Below are 27,445 nucleotides of genomic sequence, written 5' to 3'. Positions count from 1 at the left end.
CACTGAGCCACTGCATGAATGTGGGGAAGATTTTCTTTTTTTAGTCTGTGGGTTGCAAACATTCCCTGGAAAATATTTGAGTTTTGAAGAGCATCAGTTGGTCGTGATTGGGCAAGGAAGTCACAGGGTGATGTTTCTATCCTTGGGTTGGATGGGATCACGCTTTCTGGCAGAGAAATCAGTGCATGTGAATTAGAGTCGTGGTTTCCATGAATACTATCATATATGGATTTGAAGCTGATTTTCCAAGAGCAGTCATGCCAGGAAAACTTGCATTCTCACATTGCCCCAGGCAGCAAACACAAGCAACACAAAAACATGGCGAGGGTGAGTTCATTTACAACAGCAACTGTTCAAGAAAAAAATACAGAAAAAAATAAAAAGAAGTATGTGTAAAATCTGCCTTTTCTGCTCTCCCTCCCAGATACACCAGCTCTGAGGTCTAGCACTGGCAGTACAGCACGCGGGGACCGGCGCTGGCGTGCACCTGGGCGCAGGTAAGGCTGCACTGGGGTGGGGACTGGATTCCTTCCCAGCCCCTTTCAGCAAACAGCTTCTGCCCCGCAGCCCTGCGTTCCTCTGCCCTTATCTTCCTACGCGAGGCAAAGCGATAAGTGTTATTGGCCATGGAGCTATGCATCCCTCCGAAGGTGTGCATATGCTAAATATGTTTCTTGCTAGAAATGGAAGCCTTCTTCATATAAGATCTTAATGTTTTTATTTCTTTTTTAGGAAATAAAAATTAAATACCTGATGTGGTGATTGATCCAGCAGCAGGCAACTCTGCCTATGGCAGGGGGGTTGGAACTAAACGAATGTTGAGGTCCCCTCCAACCCAAGCCATTCTATGATTAAATGTCTAAGGAAGTAAAACTACATGAAGAAATAGCACTATTAATAGTGCCAGATCTGTGTAGACCTTGTCTATGTTAGTGCTGACAAACAGCTATGTTATTTCTGAAGGTGTTAATACAATCTTGGTCTGGAAATGGCCAAACCAAGCTGCACAGCAAAGACCAGTCTGGTCCATGCAGTTGACAGTGAAGGAAGTTACCAGGAGGTGACCTGTGGCTGCTCTCGCTGGGGTATGCAGTCTGTACCATGGGGACATCCCAGCCCCTTGCCCCCTCATGCCCTCATCCTGGCAGGACATGGTGCTGGTCCAACCCAGTGGCCATCAGTTGGGATCAGGTTTTCAGAGCTAAGGAGATGCCACTGCCTTCTGCTGGGAGTTCATTGCATTCATTCTGGTTCATGACTGCCATCATTTTAACCCATCTCTTTTCAAGGAATGACTCAGCTCCAGAAAGGCAGGCAGTTATTTTACTCCCCACGCTTGCAAGGAGAATCTGATGGTATATAAAGGGATAGGAGCTCCTTTGTCTCTCCCTGACCCCAGGGCTGGAAGAAACAGCTCCCATCTGTGTCATGTCTGTTTTGTGAGGCATATGAACGGGTCAGCTCACTGTTCTTCTGTGTTCTCTCTTGGCAGCTCAGATCACCCTGCAAAACATGCACCAGCAGACCTGGAAACCTCCAAGCCCATGCAGCAGCTTCCCATCGCTGCGCCATGTCTCTGCCCTTCTGTGGGGAACACACAAGGGGTGAACAGGCAAGGGGTTTTTTGGGGGAAACAAACCCCAGCTTTTGTCCCGTGTTTCAACTTCCGTGGCCGACATCAAACGCGTCGCTGCAGCCTGAGCCCCCACAGGCCTGACGGAGGAGCAAAAAGAGAGGGCTGGAGGCAGCAGATCCTAATCTTTATTAAATAAGAACAAAGCTTATGCCGGCTAATGAGAAAAACAAACTGATGAAAGATCCGGCGAGCTCCTCAGAAGGACACAAAGAAATTCTCTCTGAACAAGAGCATGCTAAAAATATGCCCGAATATTTATTTTGCTGGCAGTGGCTTCACAGGCTCCAGATTCGATGCTGTCTCTTCAAGGACTGGCACAGTGATCTGGGAGCAGGGTGCTCCATCCTGTGCCACATTCAGAGCTGTGGCAGTGCCAGGAGGTAGACACAGGGCCTATGTGCCTATGGAGATCTTGGGTCTCCATGCTGCCAGGCCTATGTGCCACCAGGTGTGTGAGGACATAAGGGCACTTTGCTATCTTTTGGATGCCCCATTCCTAGAGGTGTTCAAGGCCAGGATGGATGGAGCACTGGGCAACCTGGTCTCATGCCTGTGGTTGACAAGGTTGGAACTGGGTAATCTTTGAGGTGCTTTCCAACCCGGCCATTCTGTGATCGTTTTGTGTTTGCTGTCTGGTGGTCTCATCTAGGCAGATCCTACGACGTATGAAATTGCCACATAACACAGCAGGGGGCTGTTCTGAAATCCCCTCCCCAGCTCCCAGCCTGCTCCACCTGAGCCCTGCACCTCAGCTTTGCCCAAAGCTGGATGTGACTAAAAACGTCGCTTATAAAGGCAAAAGCAACGCAGTTCCTCCTCCACCTCTGCTGACCATGAAACCTCAGCCTCTCCTGTTTTAATGTCCTGTGCCTGAACTTGCTGCCAGCAGGTCAAGGGGAACATAATTTACTCAAGCTTTGATGCATTTGATACAGGTTGGGGTGAGAGGTGGGGGGAAGCTTAAGAGGCTGCCCAGGATGGGTTGGAAGGTGCCATAGCCTTCTGCTAACCACGAGGTGCTGCCTGGGGAGGCTCCTCGCAGCGGGTGGGAGGCAGCAGGCATTTGTCTGCGGGCCTCTTCTTATCTCCCGCTCTGATGAGGAGATTGGGAAGGAGGGGAGGCTCTGCCTGTGCTTGGCGCTGCCTGGAGAGGTTTCCGAGTGCTCAGGATACAAACCCCAAAACCCTGTGCATCCCCACTCCTTGCCCCTCTCACTGGAGGCAGTGACCACCCTCAGCCACGTGCTGCTTGGTGTAGGACTTTCTGTAGGTAAAGGAGCTGCATCCAATCCTGAAGCAAAGTGGGAGCAGACAGATTTTGCAAACAGCCCCTCCTGATGACGTTGCTTTTGGATCACATCCTGCACCTCACTATGAGCACTAGGCCAGAGGCTGGTGCTTCCCAGTACAGGTTGATCTCCCCCCTCCCCTTTTATTTTTATTTTTTAATTATTATTATTTGGAAGTTTTTGTTTGTTTGTTTTCAGACAGAGGAAACAGAGGAAAAAAAAAACAACACCCCCAGTGAGAAGAGGTGCCCAGGCTCTGCCCTGACCCACTGCTGTTCAGCAGGAGGAAGCAGAGAAGTGTGGCTGCTGTGATTTTGGTTCTCACTCCACCTCGCTGCCCAGGAGCCAGGCAAGTGGCTTAGGAGAAGAAAGGTCCTCTGAACCAACCTGCTCTGGGGGGGGCTCCCCCCAACCATACAGAGGGGTTGGAAATATGAGGGGGGCCTGGAAAAGCAGGACACCCCCTGCAAGCCCCCACTCTGGTGTATTGATATTCAGTGCAGAGTGAGGGGTGTAAATTCAGTGCTATCTCCTCACCGCTCACCGTTTATGCCGTTCATTTCACATAGATGTCACTACTGCCTTATAAGCACTCCTCTGAGCCAGCCGCTTAAATGGACCCAGTGCATTATAGTAATGGAGTAACTGTATAAAAACAATGAAATCCAATCTCTTTAAACTGATTTGATGTCTGCCTGAACCACAACATTTCCTGCTAATGGCTTCCTTCATTTTGTAACCGTGATCTCCACCTGATCAGATTACAGCTGTTTTTAATTACAAAGCTAATAGAGTTTGTAGGCAGTGTCGGGAGGATGGCGCATGCCCCGGGCAGAGGGGAGTTGGTGGGGGCTTGGGGTGGCTGTGCTGACACTCTGCCTATGGAGCAGACTGTCACAACACCAGGATGGGGACAGCTGGGAGGGATGGGGACAGAATAGGGATGTTGGTGCCATCTGACTGCTGCAGCTGAGGGCAGGAAAAAGCACTGAGGATGACTGACAATGGAAAAAGTCCTCAAGATTGATGTCTTTCTTATGGGATAGCAAAGCCAGCTGCGGGGTTGGATTCCTCTACCTCAGCCTGGATGGTGGAGCCCTGGGGAACATCTGTGTGGCTCAACCTGATCCCCAAAGGGCTTGTTTTGTCTGGCAGTTTGTTTGTTGATTGTTCCAGTTCTGTAGGTTAGAAGCACAGAGTGGAGTAGCTGTGGGGAGAGAAGCAGTTTGAAATCTGTTCCCAAATGATGATTGCTGGGATGTTTGATGCCCAGAAAACACTGTGGTGTGTTAGAGATGCTTCTGAATAGCCCATGCTGGTGTTTAGGATTCAGCTGATGTTGGGCTCAGGTGAAAAATGTCAGCAGCGAAGGAGAGCAGCTTCTCCAGCTCATAGCCAAGTCCTGCGGTGAGAATCTCCCATTTGGGATGCTCCAGTTGCTCACGTGCCCACCAAGACACAGCAGTGAGCAATCCACTCCCAGCAGCTGATGCAAGGGGAGGACAAGGCAGGAGGAACCCCAGAGCCCCATGAGGAAGTTCATGCTGCTGAGACCTGCTTTGGAGCTGCTCCCACCAACTGCTTCATCACACTGCTGAGGATACTCATCCTCCACTGCCTTGGTGCAGGAGCTGCTTATGCCAGGTGAGGCCTTGTAAATGATTTAGGGTCCACATCAAGAGCGCATCAATTACATACCCTGAGACCTAATTATTTCGCTTGACAGGAGTCTCTCTCCTTAATTTCATTGTCTTCTCGGTCTCCCCTTTCACATCAGGGCTGTGGATGATCTGCTGGGCAGTGTGTCTCATTGTGTTTTCTTCTCCTTCCCAGTACTGCCCAAACTCAGCTGTTTTCCCTTTCCCTTAGCAAAAATGAGCCCTGGACACTGTGCTGAGGCCAGGTGAGGACTGGGGCTGTGTTCTCAGTGTGGGCTTTGGGAGGCTCTGGGGATGTGCTGTAGTGAACTGGAACATATCTGTGCCTTAAAAAGCCCTTTTTGCTGCCTGGGCACCCATCAGCAGCCTGGCACAGGATGATGCTGAAAGCCCTCTTCGGTCACACCAGAGCTCCTCCTCTTCTCTTTACACCTCTTCCTTTATCTGAACTTTTAAACCCTGTGCTTGGTGCAGCTTTTTGCAGTAACTCAAACCTTGGAGAATCATTAATAACATGCTGTTTTCACAGTGACACCAACACGAACTGCCAAAACACCAAACACTGAGAGCCAGTCCTGCCCGGGTGAGCAGAGTGTGGGGATGTACCATGTCCTCCCCATAACTCGGTATGTCTTAAAGCGTGTTTATTTTTCAAGCCTTAAAACTATCCTTTCCTAAAATAAATAAATGGAGCTAATACCAGGAGCCTAGGATTTTAAAGCAACCCTACAAAAACAAAGCAGTGCGTGCAGATCAGTTGTCACCAGCAACCGTGCAATAACAAAATAACACACGCAACCCCATGCAATGCTGAAGCAACCACTGTGTGCTTGCAAGAGGGGAAATATATGGAGAGGGGCTATAGGAACCAAACCATGTTGAGCAATGCAGCTTCAATATTGGGCACAAAGCAGGGGGTCAATGGCCATGCAGTCAGTGCCACTTCATTGGCACAGTTTTAATAGCCTGACAAAGCAAAAGGACACGAGGTTTTGCAATGAAACAAGAAGCTCCCTCAAATCCTGGAGCCTTTGAAGAACTGTCAGTGGAATGAGAAGCTGAAACTGCTTTGGGTTGTGGGGCAGGAGGGGCAGGGGTGCATGGGAGGGAGGCTCGGAGCACAGATCTCTCCAGCTCCCACACTCTGCTCTTTGTTCCCCTTTTTTTAATTTATATTTTTCAATTATTTGAGGCTTTCTCATTGCTTGGTTTTTCTTTTTTCAATGCACAGGCACTCTGAGGTTAGCGAGAGTGTTCTCAGAGCAAACCCCATCCTACATGAGTCGTTGCTGGTGAGACCCAACTGCGTGCACTGTGCTGTGGAGCAGGATCAGCCCTGCCATCCAGACTCTGCCTGTGCCCAATGCACCAAACTGTGCGTTTGAGGAAGTACTTCTGGAGTTTGAAAAGGTCTGCTTACCTTCTTTGGTCCTTTTCCCCCCCCTTTTTTTTTAAACACTTATTTTATAATTTATTTCTGTACCTTCTGTTTTTCACATGCAGCACTTCTGTGCAAAGAGGCTGAGCAAAGCCTCTGCTCCTGGGTCAGCTAAGAGTCACCTGAGACAATTCCTGTAGCGATTTCTAACCCATTTTTCTACATCTCAAACACAAATGTGCCGGAAAAAAAAATGTGGTTTGGTGGTTTAGCTGTTACTAGAGGGAATCTGTGGCCACAGAGTTACTGCACAGAGGCTGGTGAGGGCTGAGTCTCCATGCAGCCTGTGCTTTTCAGCTGTTTCCAGCCCATGGCTCCCTTGCATGGCCATCAAAGGGATTGGATGGGAGACCTGGACCAGGTGAAGACAGTCCTGTGGGGATGCCTGTGGGCAGCAGGGGATGTGGCTCCAAGGCAAACCCAAGGCAGATCCAAGGGAAATGGGATCTGCCCTTCCCCAGCCCACGATGGGCTGCCTGTCCCTAGCAGGGTGCCCTTCCCCGTGCCCAGAAATGGCAGGGGAGCACTCAGCCATGGGGCTGACGAAGGGAGCCCAAGGGAAGAGCCAAGAGGCTGTCATGACACCATGCTCTCCTCCGTGCTAATTGTACGCTTGGGACCAAATTTAGCCTGGTGCAACTTTGCTGAAGTCACCAGGGATTAATTTGGCCTCTGGTGGCTCCATTGTTTTAGCTAAATGAGTCAGAAGAAGCAGCCTATTCTTATCTGCGCACAGTGGGGCAGTGACAGTAATGGCTCGGCAAGGCAGACCCCAAAAGCAATGTGGCTCAGACCTGGGGTCAGGGCTACCATGAGCAAAACGGGGCTGCAGGAGGAAATGTTTTGACGTTTGGGTTACAGATGGAGGCAGGCTCAGTGTGGGCGTGCTGGCAGCGCTCACCACCACTGCGGGTGGAAGGGAAGGGGGCTGCCAGGTTCCCTGAATATTTGGCCTTGCCGTTGGAGTTCCTCAATTCTTTGTCGGACAGAGAGGGAAGCTGTGGCTCTGGAAGGGGCATGTGGTGTCGGAGGGGACTTCACACCCGGTGAGAAAGGGAGCCACGAGTTGGAAACAGCTGAAAAGCATTGGCTGCATCCCTTGCAGGACTTGCACAGGGCTGGAGATGTCCTGGAAGAAAGGTTTAGTGTGTTGAGTTTCCTGGCTTCTGGGAAATTCAGGATAAGTTGGGTCACTGTGATCTTCCAACCCCGGTTGGGTCGGAGCCATTAGCAAGCAGAGAGGAGATGGCTGAATGGGCCATAGTAGCCTTGTGCCTTGGCCAGCTGGCACCCAGGAGGGTTAGGAATGCAAAGCTGGCACTGAGCAGGCCACAGAGATGGGACTGCTGTCCCTTTTCCTGCACCCAGCCTCCCCTTTCCATTCCCTTAGCAGATCATAGTGCCTTTGGTCCCCACGTTGCTACCCAGCCCCTTTCACTGTGGCCAAACAGTTTAAATGAGGCTGAAATAAAGGTCTGAGATGAGGCCGGGTGGGCACAGGGTGCCCCAATGGGCACATCCCAGTTGGGCAGGGAGTGGGGCCACAGTGCTGTGCTCTGACCCTACCGAGGTAACTACATAATGAGCCTCTTGGAATCCCTCTGTCCCTGCCAAAGGGGTGGGATCGGGGGACGCTTTTGTTTGCCGTAATGAACCTGTAATTACGCTGCTTTTCTTGGTTTTAACCGCATTTTTTTGCGTGTGCGTCGTTCTCTTTGTATTGACAGATTTATGGCTGGGATACCCCGCTGCAGCCCGGTCGTGCAGCACACGGGGCCGACGGCTGCCGGCTCAGCGAGCTGCGGGGAGGGGTTGGGGGCTTCGCATTTCCCCGGCCCCCAAAGGGTTAAAGAAAGACGTGGAAATTAAAGCACACACAGAGGTGCCACCTCTCCAAAATCCACTGCTTTTGGCACAATTAAATGTATATTTTTATTTTATTTTTATTTTTTTGAGGTCCGGATGAATTAAAGAAGAGGAGAAAAACGAGAGAAAAAAAGAAAGGAAGAAGTAGGGAACGATTAAAAGGCACAAATAAATAAATAACACACACCAGATTTCAGCTCCGAGGCGCTCAATAAAATTACACTTTGAAATGCAAGGATTAAGCAGGGTAGGTGACAAGGTAACTTTGTTAACAGGCTAATCTCTCGCCTTAACAGAGACGGGGGATTTACATGTGACTGCACAGAACTGCTTTATGGCCTGATGGTTTTTCTTCTTTTTTTTTCCAGCTGGAGCTGGTAGGAAGGGGCAGGATGGGATGGGACACGGCCGGCTGTTTTAAAGCCATTTGTAAAACGGCTTTAAACTGTTGGGTTGCTTTTAAAGTTTGGTTTTGTGTTCGTTCGCTTGTTTTTCATGGGCATGACTGCAAGAAAATGTGTAGCCAACAACAGGCTGTCTCCAAACAGTCCAGGTAGGCAGTGCTGAAGATGTCACAGATGATGAATAATTGGGCCATCTTGTCCCAGGTGGCTTTATCTGCTTTCTTATAAGAAGCCAGCCAGCAGCACGGGCTGTTGGAAATGTTATGTCTGCTATTTTTTGTTTGCCCTGAGTTTTGATATTTCTTTACTCAGAAATGTATCAAATGAAATCCCAGGAAAAAAGGGGGAAAAGTGCTTCATTTCTTGATAGGATGAGAGGTGATGGCCTGAAGTTGTGCAGGGGTGGTTCAGGCTGGATGTTAGGAAAGAATTACTTCTCAGAATGAGTGGTGAGGTGTTGGAAGGGGCTGTCCAGGCAGCGGCGGGCACACTGTCCTTTGGAGGCTTTGAAGGGTAGATGTGACAGTGAGTGCTGTGATTTAGTGGTATGCTGGTGTTGGGCTGATGGTTGGACTAGATGATCTTAGTGGTTTTTCCAGCCTTAGTGAGATTTTCTTCTCTGAGATTCTATTCTGTGGTTTCTTTACATTTCTGTCCATTGCTAAAATGTGACAGTGGTGGAAGGATGAGCCTGAAATAAGATCTGGATCCACCTGAGTGGGTTTGTTCACCCAAACCACACGATGCCCACCCTGCTGTGTTGGGGTTCCACCACCCGCTGCCTTCCTTCTGCCACGCATTGAGCTGCTCGCTCAGCCCTGCAGCTTTCTGAGCGCGGTTGGCTGCTGAACCAGCCATGGCAAAGCAGGGGAGATGCAGGGAGCCAGCAGAAGTTCAGGCCTTCTCCAGGCTTCTTTGTTTCTGGATAAAAATGACAATGAGAAAGCCATCTCCTCCAAAATCTTCATTCGAAATCCAACAGAAAGCAGCAGGGTGAACATGTTCTCTGGTTTTAAATAGCTCTGGTGACAGTATTTATCATGCTATTTTCATTGCACATTGCTGGGGTTTGAGCTGGCTGTGGGTGGAAGGACTGAGCCTGGAAGGAAACCCCATGTGAAATCCCCAGCCTGCTTTGCAGATGTTGGGCTGCTTCTGGGTGAGATTTCAGCTTTTGCAGGTCGGTGAAGGTGAGTTTACCCAGGAGCTGAGGTCAGGGAGAGATGCTTTTCCCTGTGCATGGATGTACACATGGGCAGGAGGGGTGTATTCGTGCAGGAGGGCTGTGCTACATCAGCTGAGTGTGACTTTTTAAACACCTCCTAATCATCAAAACCGAAGGGACTTCTAACAGTGAAAAAAAAATGATGCGGTCAAGCATGGCCTCAGCCTCCAGACTTCGGGTTTATGGCTCCAAGCTGCCTTTGCAGGAAGGCATATGCAAAGCTGGGCAGCGCATCTCCTCCCTCTCCGTGCCGCTTTCTCAGGCACGAACGCCCACTTTAAACATCGGGCAAAACCTCAGCTCTGAAGTTTCTCCATCATTTGGGCGCTAAAACCTATTCAAACTGAGCAGCAGACTCTCATTCTGTGCAGGAATCCGGCCAATTGTTTCTCTTCCCTCTCTTGTCCTTATACCTTAAATCATTTTGACCTTTAATTGGCCCTAATTTGCCCACAGACGGCCCTGGGACCCTTCAACACATTTGCTTGTAATTGGGTCCCTTTGTTATTTTTCCAGCGAGCCGCTCGCTGCTTGTTTCTTTTTGAAAACATTGCGGCGTGTCATTGAGAGCGGAGCCGCTTTTAAATGAGCCCTGCTGGGGGCCAGGAGAGCCCTGTGAAAAGCCCAGCAGAGAGAGACAGGGCTATCTAAACGCAATTATCATATCACTGCGAAAACGTGAAACCAGCCCCGGCTTAAGCAAACACCGCACGCCCCTGGGCTGGCGGCTGAGCGGCGGGTGGGCGAGGCGTGGGGTGGGAGAGGTTTGTACTGGGAGAGCTCGGGGCTGGGAAAGGGCTTCTGCCATCCCAGCTCCATGCGGGGATGCTGTGAGCATCGCTGCTTCGTGCTCGGTGCGAGCGTCGCTTGGCGATCGCTCGGCCACGCGTTGGCTTTGGAGGTTGTGCTTAAATCCACCTCGTTTCTGTGTGTCGGATGCGAGTTTGGCTATGGGGAGGAACGGGGAAGTTCGGGAGCAAAGCAGCACAACCTTCGGTATTGAGCAAAGGTGTCAGCCCAGCCGTGTGCGCACTATTAATCTGGCCGTGGTCACAGTTTGCCCCTAGCCCCACTCATCAAGATCTTAACTGTCCAAAGTGAAGTTATAACAGCGAGGGATAATACCGCAGCCAGATAGCATCTGCGCTGCCTCCTGTGCTAATGGACAGTTGTTCTGTAACAGAGCCTCCCAGCTCCGCTCGCCCTGCAGCGCGGAGACCTCGCGTTGGCATTCGCTCCGTGCGGACCTTAAACCGAGTTAAGTCACAGGGCTGTCAAACCCCTGAGCTGGGCTGTGCTGCCGGTGTTGGCCCTCATCCCACCAGCTGGGATTGGATCGGAGCATCCACGCAGGCAGCACCCGCAGGCTGGGTTAGCGAATTGCATCTCGCGTTGTGCAGAAAATTGAGAGAGCGTGGCTGGCAAAGCTGTGGCTGCACTTCTGCCCTGCTGATGGGAGCTGTGTGTCAGTCAGTCTGCGTGCAGCTCCAGCAAGGCAAAGACACCATCCTCATGAGTGTGTTCAGATACACGATCCTTCCCCTTCAGCTCGAGTGCCCAGGATTCTTGCATACGTAAATGTTTGCAGAGTCAGGGCTCTGTTTGTATTGCCTGTTCGCTAATCTAAGTTTATGTTTAAGCTTCTGATGTTCAGCTCTTTTTTTTTTTTTTTTTTTTAAATCCATCTATTGCATTAAGGGAAAGTATTTGTTTTGTTTCCAGGCAAATATCTGAAACGCTCCTGGTGGGCTTGGTGCCTTGCTGCAGGGTGAGCCCAATGGTTTGGGTTGGGGGCTTCAGTTTTGAGCATTGATGGAGAATGGTCTAGTAAAGGTGTATGTTTGGTGGCCCTGCTAGGCAGGGGGGTTGGAACTACATGATCCTTGAGATCCCTTCCCACCTGGGTCATTTTGTGATTCTGTGATTCTGTAATGAGAACTATGTTGCAGACAGATTGTCAGACTGTTGTACAGCTCTGTGCTCCACGCTGTCTCAGCAGGCTTCCAACAGGACAAGCACAAGGCACACCTGCATCTCACAGCAACTCCTCCAAGCCCAAATACTTCCCAGAGACTCATCCTGGAGATGCTAGTGTGGAATTCCTCTGATAGTGCTGCCTTGGTGTGATGTGGTTTTTCCCTCACCGGTAAGGCATAGCATAAAAGGGATTTTGCTCTCCATGCTCTGACTACAGTGCATAGAGCTGCAGGGCTGTCTGTCCAGCAGTAAAAAAAAACCAAAAACAATGCTCTCTTTTTTTAATTAAAACAAAACAAACAAACAAAAAAGCCTGAACTACCATGCAGGAAGAAGTCTTCTTATTTTCCAAAATAATCAGTGGTGAATTTGGGAAAGCTGGAGGGAGACCAAGGAGCTGCAGCAGAGTGAAAGTTGGGTGACTTTCCCAGCAGTGGGCAGGGATACATCCACAGCATCCCCCTGCTGCCACAGGAACATCCAGCCCTGGTGGGCAGCTCAGCCGCTGCCTCCTTCCCTTGCTGCTGGATAAAGAGGACAGACTCTCCTTTTTCAGCCCATTCTGCTCTCACAATGGGAGAAGGGGATCAGCGCCAAAATTACAAGTGTGAGCCCTTAATGCACCAGGTTGAACAATGGGCTTTGGAGGCGTCTGCCTTGTACAGCGAGTTCTGACTACCCAGCGCCATGGAAAGAAACCTCATTGTGCTGGCAAAATGCTCGCCAGAATGAAAACAGCCTCCTCCTCCTTTCTTCAGCTTCCTAATGGGAAGCGAAATAACAAACCGGGCCCACAATTAAACAAACATGCCACTAACTGAGCAGAGCTCAAGTGGAACAGATGTTGCTGCAGTTGCACCAGGCTGGGGGCCGGGAGAAGCCATGCTGGTTGTGCTTCCCAGGACACTGTGCCACTCATCTCCTTCTTCCAACCCATCTCTCATCCCTTTTCTCCACTGTACCCTCCCCTCCTTCTCCCCCTCGGTTTTCAAGTCAAAAACCCTTCCAGTTTGCTAAGGCTGGTTTTGCTGGACTAAGGAGCTCTCCTTCCAAAAAGTCCGTGGCATCTCTGCAATACCAGAGACAAGAGAGATGGCTGAAGCGCAGAAACCAAAAGTGAAGCTGTCTCCTTTCTATACCTGGCTGAATCCATCTTTTCTGTACAGTCCATGACGGGGTTTTATTACTCTGAGGATTAAGGTCTCTAAGTCCCCACCTGTCACCAACTGATGCTCCCTCAGCTTACAGGGATCTGTTTCCTCCATCTCCATGGCAAAGGGGCCAAAATAATTTGGCAGATCCTGGAACAGGAGGCTGGATGGCCTTGTTGATCCCTGCAAAGCTGTGCCAGGGCCATTCACTGCAGGAGGAGCCAGAGGGACTTGGGTTCAGAGAAAACCCAGCAGCTCCACAGGGTTGGGTGTAACCTGATCAGGTCTTGGGGTCCTTCTGTGGGGCAGAATCAATGAGTGCAGAGATACTGACCACAGCAGGTTCCAGGCTCCCTCTCACCCAGGAGAGGGTGGAAAAGGTATACAGGGCTGTGATATGGAGCACCTGTGTGTACACAGTTATGACTCTGTTTTCTGCCTGCTCTTGCCAATGAGGGACCTGTGCAGCAGAGCTTTCACTTTGCCGTGGGCTGTTGTAGCACAGCAACTTCTGCAACTATTATTAGAAGCACAAAGATGTAGGAAAAGTTACTTCTCTTTCTCCTTCAAGCAGGGGGAGCTGGAAGAAGTGGGGAAAGCCCTGATATCTTTCAGAAGCTGTGTTGGGAGAGAGACTGGACCAGTCTGAAGGCCACCATAGTCAAAGCCCAGCAGCACAGCTTGAGAAGCTTGAGACACAAGCATCCCACACACAGGTAAGCAACTCCATGGAAGCCTCACATGGGTCAGGTTTACCCAATTTTCTGGTGAGAGCAAAACGTCACCCCTGCTGCCAAAACCCCAGTTCAAAACAAAAACCAAGGGGAACATCCAGGTATTCCAGATCACAGTGGCACCAAGGGTAAATCACAGCAAGCCAACCAGCCACGTTATTGGATTACCTTTCCCCTAAGATTTGCCTTTTATCTTACTTAGCGAGGCAAAGCATCTCAGATGGAAAATTTGGTTGGAGTATTGGTTTTGACTTCCTTTTTCACAGCCGATGCACACAATGTATGCACATATCTCACTGCACGTTTGATAAATTCAGCAGCAGCTTTACAGAGTTGGCTCTATTAGAACAGCTGATGACATGAGCTAAAATGACCGGGAATTAACATCCAGAAGTGGATGTAAAATTATCAGACTTCAAGAAACTCAAGAGAAATCCTGTCCTGTAAAACAGTGGTGCATTGTTCCTAAAAGGCATCTCTTTTCTCATCGCCCTTCATTCTTCACCCCACCCCCTTCTTTCTCTCATTTGAAACTCAAATTTACCTCTGTTCAATTCCCGCTCTGTTGCTCACAGCATCTTTTATTTTCATAGTAGCTTGGCCATGCAGATTTTGAGACTAAGACCTCAGAAGACACACACCTTGTTATAATGTTGTATCTGGGTTTTGGCTTGCATGGGTGCTGCGCTGAACCAGCTCAGTTTACTCAGCAGCAAATAATAACAACAAAGTCATTTATAAAGTCATTTTTGGTTGGGTTAGTTTTATGCCAGCCCAACACATGGAGGCAATTCTTTGCAGGGTCAAATGAAGAAATAGGGTGGAAAGCAGGGATAATGGAGGACAGTTTGTTAATGTTGGTATATGTATCTCATTTGTGTTTTTGTGCTGATTCTTGCTCAAGGCATTGACCTGACCGTGGTGGTTAACAACAGCTCTTCATTTAGTCCTATCCTAAAACAGACTTATGTGGCTTCTGTATTTTAAAGGCAATTTAATTCAGATCTTCTCTAAGCAGGACTATTTTGATGGAGCAGGAGAAGTGATGACACAAATAGCTGATGACATGAATAGTTCTGCTGGCAGAGCGGCAGAGGTGGCAACCTCTGGATGGGAGCCATGAGCCACAGCTGCAGACAGGCACCTCTCCATGGAGCTGGAACAGGATGCACAGCCCAGGGCTCCTGTCACCATCCCACCAGGTCAATGGAAAGGGCTGGAGCAAGTGAAAACTACTCCGAATGTCTGCTCATAAAACCAAAGGGAGCAATTATTATTAATGTAATTATTGCTGCAGTTTGAAAATATTCACCTCATCCTTTGCCATTCTGCTATTTCTCTTGATCTAGCACCCGGTTCAATTCCCATCCCAGAGAAAAGCAGAAATGTCAGGATACCACAAGTTGGTCTCTGTAGCTTTTCAGGCCAGGTAGAAGCAGAAGTAGTGGGGATTTCTCATGAATTATCCACCCTGTTTCTAAAAGTGTGTCTGTACAGTTGCTCGAGTGCCTCAGCCTCAGATACTGCAAGGCACCAGCAGCAGCGTTTCTGGCTGTGATTTGGCTGCAGTGTCGCAGATGCCTTGGATACCATGAGCTCTTCAGGGATGAAGCCTGCATGTATTACTCTGGGTCCAACTGAGCATTTACTGGAAAAGAGAAGGCAATGCAAAGGGGGAGCACCCTATGTGACTCAGGGCTGAGCAAGGCCAAGCGGTGCTGTGTGACAGTAATTCCCAGCCATTATTGCAGCCCTCAGGAGATCTGCTGCAAACTGGAATAGTTTGTAACAGCCCTGAGGGACCAGGGCCAGAGCAAGGGAGATAGCAGCCAGCTTTGTTCCCCTCACAGGCCTGAAGCTCAGCATGACTTGGAAAGCAGAGGATTTGTGTGTTCTTCTCTCTGGGAAATAGGAATCCAAGGATGCCAACAGACTGGGACTCTTCTTCTGTTGGAAAGTGCAAACTAGGAGCGCTGCACAGCTGGGCTATCTGTTGCCCTTAATCCAGCAGTTGCTTCTGATCCTTCTTCTTCTGCTCCTTCTGAATGGACTCCTCACTTTAGTGGAGTAATGGTGTTGTAATGGCGTTTTCATTCAGGGCTGCAGGGGCAGGAGGGAAACACAGCCACCCACCTACCCCTGCAACCATGCAGGGCCATCTCTTTGATGCAAAGCCCCTTTGGCCCTATGCTCCCATGTGAGGCAGCTCCCCTCTTTTTGCATTTCAATCACACGCATCTAAATCCAGTCATCTGGGAATCTTATCAGAAACTCACGTAAAGGAGTCCTCTCTGCTGTGTAATTACAGGGCCCCACCAAGCGGGTCCTTAAACACTTTGTGAGTCAGCTGATGGGGACGTGGCCTCAGGTACCCAACCCTCCAGCAATGAAGGCCATCATCATTAGCTAACCTCCTCCAGGGCCGGTATGTGGCAAGCACTGGAATTCACCACTTTTCTTTGTCAGCCTTTGACAACTACTTGCTTGATATAATTACTTTCAGTGTTAGGCTCTGACTAATCGCATGGCAATGGCCAGGTTTATAATGCAACAGTGTGTAGCCTGGAGCAAATTCTGACATAATTACACTGTATAAATTCCCCCATTAGAAATGACACTGCATTGGCATTGTGTACAAAGCAGCCATGGTCCAGTCAACTGGCTCTGTGAAAATCTGTCTGACAATTGTTTACCCTGTTGGTATCTTATTGACACTTCATACAATGATGAAACTGTTACATGACAGTGAATGGGAGCCAGAGGCCTGGACGAATCTCCCATTTCCTCTCTCTTCTTTCAAGTGTGGTCATTTTCTTGCCTGGTTTACTCTGCATGACAGCTTGCCCGCTTCTGATGGCTCTGAAACAGAAAGAATAGCCAATGGTTGCAGCACAAATCACAGAAGCCTATAGAAATCTGCTTGGGGTTGCATCATCTGCCCAAAGGAGTCTTTGAAGGATGATCATGGCCATATTCAGCCCCATGGCGCAGCACACTGTGGTAAAGTTGGCTGTGAAAACAAAGGCTTGAGGCATGCTGCAAGGGCAGCTTTGTCACCTGCCTAAGCCAAGCATATATGTAACTTAAAATAGGAAGGCTGTGCTAGAAACACGTCTTAAACAGCAGGTCTGCAAGTGGCAGAGTAGCACCAAATGTTGATACACTGTGGGGTTGGAGGAGGAGGTTTCCAGTCTCCCTCTAGCCTGAGACACCTGAGAGCATCTGAAGTGGTGGGAATGGGATCCGGAGCCTTTCCAGGTCTTTAGTTTCAAGCTGGCTCCAGAGACTTCCAACATGGGCAGACTTAGAGAAGCCAAAAATGGAGTTTTGAGTTAGAGCCGAGAAAGAGGGAGAAGCTGAATACCTGTCCTTGTCAGTGTTCCTCGCAGTATGTTGTCTATACCAGTCGATTTATGAAACCTCAAGAGTTTGAATGTCTTTATTTCCCTATGAAACAGAGTGTTCTTTAAAGGAGCTGTTGTCATGTCCATTTGGAAACTATTTGGTATTCGTGCAATATAAGCAACATCGGAAGCATCTGTCCATTTTCACCAGGTAAGAGTCAAACCCATTAACCAGACCTGGAGCAATAACCCACCTCTTTTGTTTTCAGTATCATCAGGAAAGCTGTGATCTGGATGAGTCATTCAATCTCCTACCTGAGTGGTAAGTAATGCCCTTAGAAAGAGATGTTTCTTGATGGCACGCAGAGGCTGGAGCGAAGCCCTGAGATGCTGCAGTACATGTGAGGACAGGGGTGAGGTGCCTACATATGATCCCTCCTCTCAGGGCTGCATGTCCTTGTCAGGGCAAAGAGCAGCATGGAACAAGTGAGCACTGCCATGGCAAACTGAGCTCTGGCTGAAGGTTTATTCTGATACCCTGGGCTGCCAATTCAGAACTTGCCTAAAACCCACAGTAAAATTCGCCTCCGATTCCTTTTTAGGAAAAGAAGGCTGTAGTATAAAGTTCCATTTTCTAGGCATTAAATTTTACAGTCTGCACCATTAAAAGCAGCATTCTGTGTCAAACTTAATGTTTGGTCTTCAGGAACAGCTCAGAGGAGAAGAGAAGGTTCCCTGTTTGTTCTACAAAACAGGAAAGCGGTTGCTTTCTATACTGTAAATATGCATTAGGGAAGCTCTTATAGACTCGTGCTGGGGATTTGATGTTTTTAACTGACCACATTCCTTACATTTTTGTATAACTGCCAAGAAAGCTGAATAAAATGGCTTTTTTAGTGTTTTCTCTAAGAATAGCCCCGCTTCTTTGTAAATATAGCAAAGGAATTGTTGATAATAATTCTTTGGGAGAATAACTGGTGTTATTGATGTTAAAAGGAGAAAGATTGCTGTTTCTCTGCCTCAGAAATACAGCTATCCATGTGGGCTGGGGCTTCAGAAAGCCTGAGCATTCCTCAGCCAGTGACTGAGATTAGACTGGTTTCATTCCTGAGCCAAAAGGTGTAGAAATCAGAGAGAAAAGACTGGCACTGATGTTCAAAAAAATAAAAATAAAGGAAAAAAAAAAAACAAACAAAACAACCAAGTTTTGCATTTTCTTTCAGGATGCAAAACTGAACTTTTTTTCCTCCTTGTTTGCATTTCTCAGTTTGCAGATAGTTCTGCCTTCTGCCAGCTTGCCCTTCAAAGCTGTGGGTCCATCTGCTCAGCCTGACTCCAACGTGCACCATTAACAACCAGGTACCCCCACCCTCCTATGGTGTTAGGTCAGGCCTCGCACTCCTGAGGCTCCAGGAGGTGAAAGTCATTCATTCTCATCTCCAGGTTGGCGGGCTGGGCCAAATTTTGACCACTGAGCCGTAGCTGTTGCTGGTGTGAAGATCTTGGCTGTTCCTCGCAGAGCCATGTGATTTAATAGCGGTAAAAGCAACTGTTGCATGAAAAATTGAACCAGCCTATGCCACGCTGAGTGCTGAACATTGCTGCCATTCAGGATAATACTGGGGAAAGAGTAAACCGACCAGTCATGTTCTGAAGGATGGCCTACTTCTCAGTGAGACTTTGTGCCAGATGGCATTTGGGGCCAAGCATCTTGGCATCTTTCAGCCAAAGGAATTGCTCTGCACTTCACCTTCAAGCCTGTGCTTGTGCCACAGCTTTGGCAATGTTTTCTGCTCAACGCTCCGATATCTAGAATGGCAATGGAAAGCATGGAGCCCAAAAGGGAGAAGCATCCCATCATCTGTGTGAGTGACTTGGGAATGTAAAGTGAAGGAGGTGGAGGGCAGAGTTCCCACCCGGAAAGGATTTTCAAGATTTGAAAAAATCAAAACAGCCCTCGGTGTTCCCCTTATCTATCAATTAAAATCAAACTAGTTTATCAAGATAATATCATGCCACACAGGCTGACTGCAGTATTAGTGATTTTGTCTGTGGTGTAAGAAATCCAGATTCAGATGCTTCACGTGCCATCACCAATGTGTACTTGGGCTGTTGGCTGCTGTGTTTGTGTTCCTAGATCTCATGTTGTCACTGCTAGTTCTAAGCTTGCATTGAACCTCCAGCAGGTCAGACCTTGTTGGTCTGTGATGAGACACAGCATTTGTGCATGACAGCACAGCTTTTATATTGCACAGGCTCCTAAAGATGTTGTTCTAATGATGGGATAAAACAACTGCTGCCTCCCTGAATCGCTCCGTGTGCTGAAGACAGAGGGATGCAAGTGAGGGCTGTTCCCAGGGTGGGTGCTGGGAACACAGTGTGAGAGCATGCAGTGCTGTGCAGAAACACAGCTTAAGGTCAGACTCAGCTCTAAAGCTTCCCCAGAATCCCAAATCCTCTTTTTATATGAGTTCTACCAAATACAAACAATTAAAGAATTTCATCTTCTCCTACTATGGTGGAAAAGCCTGAATGCTTCTCTAAACTTTATTAAAAAGCTTCAGTGTGTTCCCTAGGTGAGGGTCCTGCTTGGCTTCTGAGAGCCCATATCTTTGTGTTTGGTGCGAATGAATCAGTCACTGATGCCAGTTGGCAGTGGGGAAGAGAAATAACACAGCCCATTGCAAAGAGGAAAAAAAAGCAGCTATAAGCCTCATGTCTGCCATTTGACAAGGACCCCAGTCAATGGCAGCTTTACAGAGACCTCCACGAGGGCTATTGCACATCCCTGCTATCTGCCTCCACTTATGTTCTTCTCCTAGGGATTACACCAGTGCCAGGTTTCAAGCCTAAGCACCATACATTCCAGTGCCAGCCTGGAGCACAGGGAGAAGCATTTTCTAGCTTCAGTTTTGGAATGTACCCCACTGGTAGCAACAGGCTGGTGGGACAGGCAGGAACCTTCCCCTGGGCCAGGTCTCTCTGGCGGGCAGCAGCTCTCTCATCACCAGGGGTTTGTCAAAGCGTGCGGTATGCTAACATCCTGCCAGCTCACCTTTCGTAAGCTGAGTCAAAAGCATTATTCCCACCAGTGCAAACACGGCGTCTGCCACATGTCTGCTGGTTTCTCCCCACTGCACTGAGGCAAAGCAGCCCTTCCTTGTCAGTCATTGACCAAAAGCTGTTGATTCTGGAACGACTGACTGCACTGGTTGTAAGGGATGCCAAAAACCCCTGAAAGCTGGGAGGCAAAGGTGTTTTCTTTTTAAATGAATTAAGCTGTAGAAGGAATTTCCCTGAGAGCTTGTTTGATATCTGGAATAGAAATGGCTTTCCGTCTCCATCTCCACCTACTCAGCACTCAGAGCCGTATCCAGAGAGCCTGCAGACACATCTGCCCTCTCCTCTGTGTCACAGCTCCTCTGCATTTTGTCAACTGCTGACAAACATTCCAGGTGGGTCTGTCTCCAGTGTGCTCACTGGGTCACTGTAAAGGACTTAGCTTAGCCTAGGGAGAATACAGCCTAGGGAGAATACAGTCATTGTAGAATTCATTTGCTGTTGTATCAGTATCGGGCATTTCTGGCAGGGCTCAGATGGAGTTTGGTCCACTTTGTTTAAACCACAGCCTGTTCCTCAGTCATCCTCCAGCGCTCAGGCCTGGCACATCCCATGTTACAGACACAGTCTGCGCTATCCCCAGAGGGAAGCAGGCAGCTCCCCGCTTCCTTCTGAGCCTGCATGCAGAAGCACAGTGCAGGCACACAGGAGAGCAACCCCACAGTATAAGCAACTTTTATAAACAAGCCTTGTCGAGAGGTAGAGCAGCTCTACCTAAAGGCACAGATAACACCTGGTGGCACCAATAAAGCACTGGCACTGTGAGCCTAATGCCCCTTGGCTCCTGTAGGAAACAAGACCTGTACCAGCATCTGTAAATAAGTATCCCACTGCGCCTTTACACACTTAAATACCTTTCCAAACCTGGCTGTTTGCCTGTTTCCCATGCTCTGCTGTTGCTGCTTTACTTTTGCACGGCAGCGGGAGCAAGGAGCTCAGCTGCACGGAGGCTGTGTTGTGCCAAGCACAGTGCAGGCACCAAACAAAAGCCCTCTGACTGCTTCCCAGCATCTAGCTGCTGTTATTTTAAAAACAACTCTCCTTGGCTATTTTCTTTTGCCTTTTATTCATTGTTTTCTTGCTTCCTTTATATGTCTGCTGCCTCCCAGCTAGAATACCTTTGCTGAGCTCCTGGATGGGAAAAATAAAGAGGATTTACCTGAGTCCAACCCATCTGCATGTAGTAAGTGATGCACGGGTTGAAATTGGGGTATTAGGGGGAATGCAGAGCTACAGGCGCAGTGTTCCAAGCTTCCCACTGGGATTAGGGAACATAAGCACTGCTGGGGAGAAAGAAAACAGGAGGGTTCAGATCATGGAGAACGGAGCAGATGCAAACATGTGACACACAACTGAGAAGCAGTGCTCCAAGAGAGGCAAATTTCCCCCAGCTGTGCCTGGAGTGGGTGGGTTGTGCTTTTCCTGTGCCTGGGCCGGTTGACAGCAGCTGCCACAATGGGATTTCCTTCATCTTGGTGTTAAGGAGCTTCACTTTGTGCAGCTTGAAGTTTATCTAGGTAAAAGTGATTTTATTAACAAACAGCTGACCTCGGGTTCAAGCTCTGAGTGGCAATTTGAATCTCTCCCAGGGTTAAATAAATTGAAGCCACCACATTTGAAGTAAAAAGTTGCCAAGCTGCCTCTTTGTTGTGAAATTCCAACAGGAGAAATGTGTTTTCGAGGCACTCTGATGCATTTCAGGTTCATTTTGGGGCTCGGCATTTCATGGCAGCTGGTTCTCTGATTATTTTCTATTAAGGACCAACTTCCAGTAACATCAGTGGGAGCAGGATTTCAGCTCTAAATCTATTATTAACTAATACAGCACAACAATGCCTGGCTTTTGTTCTGTTTTGTTTTCTCCCAGGGTCGGAACGTGTGTGTATCCCATTAACTCTGTCCTCGCTGCTCTCAAGATGTCCCACACAAATGATTTTTTTTTTTTTTTTTTTGTAAGAAAATATATTTTACTAGGCAGTTTTATGAGAGCTGACAAAATGCCTCATAAATAACCCAGCAGGAAATATGGGGTAAATAAAATTTTTACAACTTTATCATAAACCTGAGAAGTCTTTGGTTCCTTTTCGAATGGAATGAGCGAGGTATTTCATTAAAGGAAAAGACATGCTCTCTAAAGCCCAACAATTACAGACACAATGCCTTTTTAACCTGCAATTCAGTCAAACAGGTTTGGTGGCAGTGGAAAATGTAAAAGGCCTTGTTTTGGCCCTGTTTTGACACTTTGGGTCACGCTCCCCCATGGGTCGGTTTGTGCCCTGGGTTCAGGCAGGCTGCAGTTTTGCACAGGGGGATGCGATCAGGGCCCTGAGTGCAGGGGGGAATATAAACAATTATGGCCCTCAGGTCTTCAGCACAAGCCTGCAATGCGATGAGTTGGTCAAAGACCAAGTGTCTGAAATAGAAACGCTTGGAACAACCCTCAGTCCCCGAACTTTGCATGAAGGGGGAATTCAGCTCTCAGCGGGAGCATCTTTGACACGTGATACTTTGGTACTGTGGGAAGATGGGAGGGGGTGCCACTTTTATGTCCTTTGCGCTTGGAAGAATTCATACTGACAGCCACGACTGTTTTCTACTTAATGGTGAAAACAGAAATCTGGCAAAATACAACCTGGGTTGTATGTACGGGTGTATAAGAAGTATGGAAACTGCCTTCCAAAGGAAGTGACGAAATGCCACTGTATGCCTGACTGATCTGATGAAATACCAGACAAAACAATCTGGAGTGAAGCAAGGCCCTTAGCCTTTCTCACACCTCTGATCCTCTGCTCTACCTCACTTGTGTTTCTGTGTTAGCTGAAAACAGGATCAGCAGAACTGGAACTGTTCAGACCCACACGTTACCTTCCCTGTGCTGTGAGTGGAGCTCTCAGGCCCAACAGAGGAAGAGCAGAGTGAACTCCGCCACCGTGGCCTCACCTTGCTGGCACCGCAGGTTGTTCCACTATGACTCCCACCTCTCCTTCAGGGCCCGATTGCATAAAGCCCACCACCTTCCCTTCCAGGCACTCTTGCATTCCCCTGTGCTCCCATCCCTCTGGGCTTACCCACCCACCCTCAGATCACACGGGTCCTTAGGACATCTACAGCAACTTCCTACAGGCATGTCACATCAGGAAGATATTTAAAGCCTTTGTAGATCTAATGCTTTCTAAATAGGAGGTAAGCTCACCCCACACTACCACTCCAGAGTGCTTTTGATGTCAATTTCTTTTATGAGCACTTTGGGAATGGGGCACTTTGGGGATAGCTGCTCCCTGCACCAACAGGTCTGCAGTCCCCCTTGCCTGATCACACACTGTGCTCAGAGCTGACACTGCAGCCAAGTCAGGGTGTCCCTGGGAGCTTTGCCTGTATAAGGGCTCCAGGCTCTGGCACGTTGTCTGGAAAGCACTGTGTAAATAGGAGAGACAATTATTGCAACCCTTTCCCAAAAGGAAATTCCATATTGGCACCGAACGGGGCGTTGTATGGCAGAGCACAGCCCCGACAGAGCAAGCTGCCCTGGCAGCAACTGAGAGCACGCTGAGGGAAATTGGCTTTTTGGTGGGACATGTGCTTTAGTGAAAGCCCATATGTTACAGAGTTATCTGCTGTGAATCCCCCAGCATTATCCCCACGCCTCTGTCACCGCCCCCCTGCCTCAGCCCTCCCCTCGGGCCCCCACCTCGACGCAGAGGTTAAATAAAATATCATTTCCTCCTGATTTAGCCTTTGTCTTTGGCAATCAAAATGCCCTTCGGGCCCCCATGGAGTCAACCTTGCAGGTCAGGGTAGGACATGGGAAACCCCTTCCCAGGCATTTCACTGCAGATAATGTCATGGCTGATTCATGAGATCACTCCAAGTGCTGCCTTCCGCCACAGCTGCTCCTTTCGGTGCTGAAGCTTCTTGGCTCCTTTTCCCTCCTGTGACAATACCTCTCCTGCTGGCTGGATTTTACAAACCCATTCCTGGGCAGTGGGGAGAGATGGAAGGGGTGCTCAGAAGAATAAAGGGGGTTACTTCTGCAGCAGCATGGCTCTGTGCAGGCTAGGAGCCACCAAACTCTGTCCCTCCTCCAGGAGGACCAGAGGTGGGGGAACATACTTGCCTATAAATTCAGCATTCAGCATGACCTGTGTGTCACTCCTCAGTCTAGGGTTCGATACCAAATCACAGAAACACAGAATGGCTTGGGATGGATAGGACCTCAGAGATAGTTCCAAATGATGGCATATAACTGTTTCTGTATAGCTCTTCTGATCTCCTGCTTGGCGACTCTTTGGAGAGTCCCACTGACATAGAGATCACGATAGTAAAAGCACCACTGGTGGAAGGGGAAGACCTATAAATGTCGGTATATTCTCTGTCTCTGTTTATTGACTGCTGTTATTTTAACCTCTCTTTCCTCCTGCAGTTTTACATACTCGGGTTGTGCAAAGAGGCAGCAGGGAGACGGGGAGCATTGACTTCACCCTGCAATGCACAACACAGGGAAACTGGAAGGGAGTCAGCAGTGGTTTTGTCATTTGTGAGGACTTGAGTGGATGGGTGTGGAATGAGCCTCCAGTGTCAGTGCCCAGCCTACAGAGCCACATGCTCTGTCCTGTGTAACACCTGTGTTTTGCATGGCTGACCCAAGGGCCAAAGTGGATGGATCTGTGGGGAACTGGCTTACAGGAGTTTATTCTGTCCCCTGTTTTCCCTTGCAGAAACTGAGGCCTTATTCTAAATTCTGAAAGTTTTTATTTTCTACTCATCAGCCTGCTAACTATCTAGAGCACTTAAAAGAAGTGAAAATCAGAGGGATACAGCCAGAGTGGCAGAAGGGAGTCAGGAATGGAGGACAAATGGCCCCCACCCAGCCACAGTTCCAGCCCCCATTCGCACCCAGCTAACATCCCTCCCTTTGGTAAACAGAGACAGGCAGGTTGGCACCTTGTCTCCTGCCAGGAAGGCGCTGGCCCTTTGTTTCCTGCCCGGCAGATGGGGGCTGGAAGGTGCCTGAGGGGTCTGCTTTGGGGAAAGCCTCAGGCAGGACTGCTATGAGCTCCCCCCTGTGAAAGAGCTGGGCAAAATAGTTTCTATCATCTCCTATGATGTGTTGTTAGTATTTTGTTTTCTTTTTTTTTTTTTTTAACTTTGACAAAATATAAATACTCTGTCGTTTTCCTAGCTGAGACTCTTGTTTATATAGGAACTGAGAGGGAAACCTGGGATTTAGAGCCAAATTTTATTTCTGGAGCAGGAGAAAGCCAAAATCCTGACGGCAGGAATGTGTGCATATCTGAAATGCTTCAGATCCTTGCGCAAACTTTCTTAAAAGGTTAGAATTTGGCTCACAAGTCAGTGAAATGCGAGTTTTAGTCCTAATAGGTGCCAATCCCTGCTTCCAGCCCTAAGGGATTTGCTGGGTGTTACCCTTGGTTGCTTTCTGTGGGGGGTGACCACGGCAGACAAGGAGGAAATAACCTAGCTAAGGAAAAGCCCATGGATATTTGGATATGTTTTAGCTAGGTCATCTTCTAAGTCCCCTGCACCACATACATGGGTAACCTAAACTCTTTCAGACTCCTACACCACAAAAAACCCAGGCAGTTTCTCCTCCACCAGTCCCTGCTGTTTTAATGTATGAGCTTGCCTTAAGTTAGGCAGTAACATCACTGAAAATATTTGTCTTGATTTCTTCAGGGAAGGTGTCAGGTGCTGCACAGAGTTTCATGGCACATCTCCATACTCAGCTCAGACGTGTCCTTGTGGATGAGACTCCCTGGGTTGAGCCCTACCTCAGTCGTGGAGGTCTCAGGCTGTCTGGTAGCAGGAAGATGCCCACATAGCTCTTGGCATGATTTGTCCCCTTGTTTCATTATTTCCCTTCCCTTCTCTGACCTATTATTAACAGACCCACCTTCTACCTAGTGCTTCTGTTTCCCCTGATATATTTGTAAAAGGCCTCTTATTCTCCTTAATCCCTTTGGCTATAATTAACTCATTCTGCATTTTTGCTGCCCTTATCTTTTCCCTGCAAGCCTTAACTGACTGAATATTCTTGTTTGGTTGCCTCCCTGTTTTCCATTTCTACTAAAGGTTTTCTTTTTAATCCTTAGATCTCTGAGTGGGCTTTTGCACACTCTCATTTCTTGCCTTCTTTACTTACTCCTTTTGTCTATCTTCCTTTAGTTTTTGTGCCACATAAGGACTCCATCTTCCTTATGCCCAGGTAGATTTCAGGACAACCTCAGGTGACACCTCAATTTCTTAATTCCATTCAATGCATTTTTCTATTTTTTCTTCTTCCATTGTCACTACAATTTTCTTTTATTTATTTTCAATGTTGAATTTGTCCCTTCCACGTTGTAGATTCCCACATCTTCAAGGCTGTTCCCTTCTTTCATCCAACACCTTTTGTTTTACAGAAAATGTGCAAAGTAAAAACTGTCCTGTTTTACTTTGTGTAAGGTTTATTTTTGACCCAGCAGTGCCCCAAAATTAGAAGAGCTGAATGTGCTCTATCAAGGAGATCTCCAACATCAGTGCCAAAACTGCCTTTAGAGTTGGGGCCTTTATAACTTTCCAGCATTTCTTCCTCAATGGGAGGAGGAAATTTGAAGCACATGGTGCAGATCCAGTATATTTCCCTCAGGGAAAGGTGCTGGAGCAGTGAGATCTTGTGTGGGGATGGCGGAGGGCTGTCCGCCATCACAGGGCTGAGGCCTGTCCTGACCGCCATTTTAGGCTCAGATGTAGGGGGTTCAGACCACAGTCTTGCTGCTTGGCCCGCTGCTATCAGGAAGCATGGCAACAGGAAAGCTTTGTTGCTAACAAAGAGCAGTAAACAGAAGTGAGGGCTCCAGCCATGCTTCCCCCTTCCCTGCCTGATGTGGTGGGTGGGAATGGTGACACACACCCTTTTTTTTTTTGTCCCTGTTATAGTGGTAACAGGCTACAAGAGACCTGATGGAATTATATTGGTTGGAGAAGAGTTGCAGCTGGAGTTGTCCCCTAGGAGGCTTTCATTCAAGCCTCCATCTTCTCTTCAGCCTCACAGCCCATGCGGCTCACCCAGGCCATGGGTGAGCTATGCTTTGAAGAGGAAAGAAAGAAAACCAACCTGTTTTTACCCTACCATCAGCTCATTCTGTCCTTCCTGCCATGCTCCCCCAGGCCTGAGCCTTCACAGAGGTAGGGGCCATGCTATTCAGACAGCAGAATGGCAGCAGGGAGGAGGGAGCTGGATGATGGCTGGCGGTGGCTGCCTTCTTTGCTCTCCTCTCCAGCATCAGGTTCTGCTGCTCTGGTGCTGCGGTTCAGCCAAACAGGGCAGGGAGGGAAGGAGGAAGGAGTGGGGGGAGCTGAAAAAAAAAAGAAGAAGAAAAAAAAAAAAGAGAGAGAAAAAGAGAAAAGGCAGTCATTTGGGGCCTGGGCATGGTGGTGGTTTCACCGCTTCCGCTGCCTGATCCACCTTTTCAGACACGCATGAGGAGACTTCTGAGAAATGGCCCTGGGCTGGCCCCAAGCACTTCAGCATAACTGTACACACGCGTGTGTGTGCGAGCACACAGCCCTGCACACATACTTGCACACTGGGATCCTTCCCATG

General features: G+C 48.5%; 1 long non-coding RNA gene across 13 annotated transcripts in view; it reads left to right on the top strand.

The window, feature by feature from the left end:
• Positions 1–23,512, top strand: part of LOC116654014 — a 40,449-nt gene extending 16,937 nt beyond the window's left edge. For 5 of the 13 annotated variants that reach the window (XR_004308788.1, XR_004308787.1, XR_004308789.1 and 2 more), the window contains 9 exons: positions 425–497; positions 1,493–4,828; positions 5,113–5,209; positions 5,815–5,993; positions 7,978–8,134; positions 13,216–17,044; positions 17,990–18,081; positions 18,166–20,177; positions 20,952–23,512. This is a non-coding gene — a long non-coding RNA (uncharacterized LOC116654014). The remainder of the gene's footprint in view (positions 1–424; positions 498–1,492; positions 4,829–5,112; positions 5,210–5,814; positions 5,994–7,977; positions 8,135–13,215; positions 17,045–17,989; positions 18,082–18,165; positions 20,178–20,951) is intronic. The other 8 variants (XR_004308794.1, XR_004308785.1, XR_004308792.1 and 5 more) reach the window with 8 other exon arrangements.
• The last annotated feature ends 3,933 nt before the right edge of the window (positions 23,513–27,445 follow it).

Source organism: Coturnix japonica, chromosome 12 (genome assembly GCF_001577835.2).
Source record: "Coturnix japonica isolate 7356 chromosome 12, Coturnix japonica 2.1, whole genome shotgun sequence".
NCBI lineage: Eukaryota > Metazoa > Chordata > Aves > Galliformes > Phasianidae > Coturnix > Coturnix japonica.
This window is presented reverse-complemented; position numbering and strand designations above follow the sequence as displayed.